Source organism: Sinocyclocheilus anshuiensis, unplaced genomic scaffold (assembly GCF_001515605.1).
Source record: "Sinocyclocheilus anshuiensis isolate Anshui unplaced genomic scaffold, SAMN03320099.WGS_v1.1 scaffold355, whole genome shotgun sequence".
Lineage (NCBI taxonomy): Eukaryota > Metazoa > Chordata > Actinopteri > Cypriniformes > Cyprinidae > Sinocyclocheilus > Sinocyclocheilus anshuiensis.
The window spans coordinates 750,710-751,061 of record NW_015549571.1 but is presented as its reverse complement, the minus strand read 5'-3'; the positions used below and the strand labels follow the sequence as shown (position 1 = coordinate 751,061).

Genomic DNA, 352 nt, shown 5'->3' with positions numbered 1-352 from the left:
AGTGCTACTCTACACTACTCAAAACTCGCGTTTGAATCATCAGTGGCAAATTCTTTAAATATGAAAGCGTGCTTACAGTCTGTGAGTCAGAACAGCCGGCATTGTAGTCTACTCTCCCAGGATCAGAAAACAGCCCTCAGTAAAATGCGCTGCACACACACTAATATTTGGTTTGAACTGTTCTGGAACAGTGTTGTAAATACAACTTAACCACTGATTTCTAGTCGTGTCCTCTTTTGGAAGACCAAACAAAGAAGTTTCACTTTCACAATGAAGCACACAGCACCTTCACAACATGGCGGCGGCAACAATACTACAGCGAGAATAAAAGTTACGCCTTCTTTCTTTGCGT

General features: G+C 42.0%; 1 protein-coding gene across 2 annotated transcripts in view; it reads right to left on the bottom strand.

Annotated features, from left to right (window-relative positions):
- The window catches only part of LOC107657392 (cyclic AMP-dependent transcription factor ATF-2-like), a 27,421-nt gene that overhangs the window by 19,600 nt on the left and 7,469 nt on the right, over window positions 1–352 (bottom strand). The window lies entirely within an intron of this gene.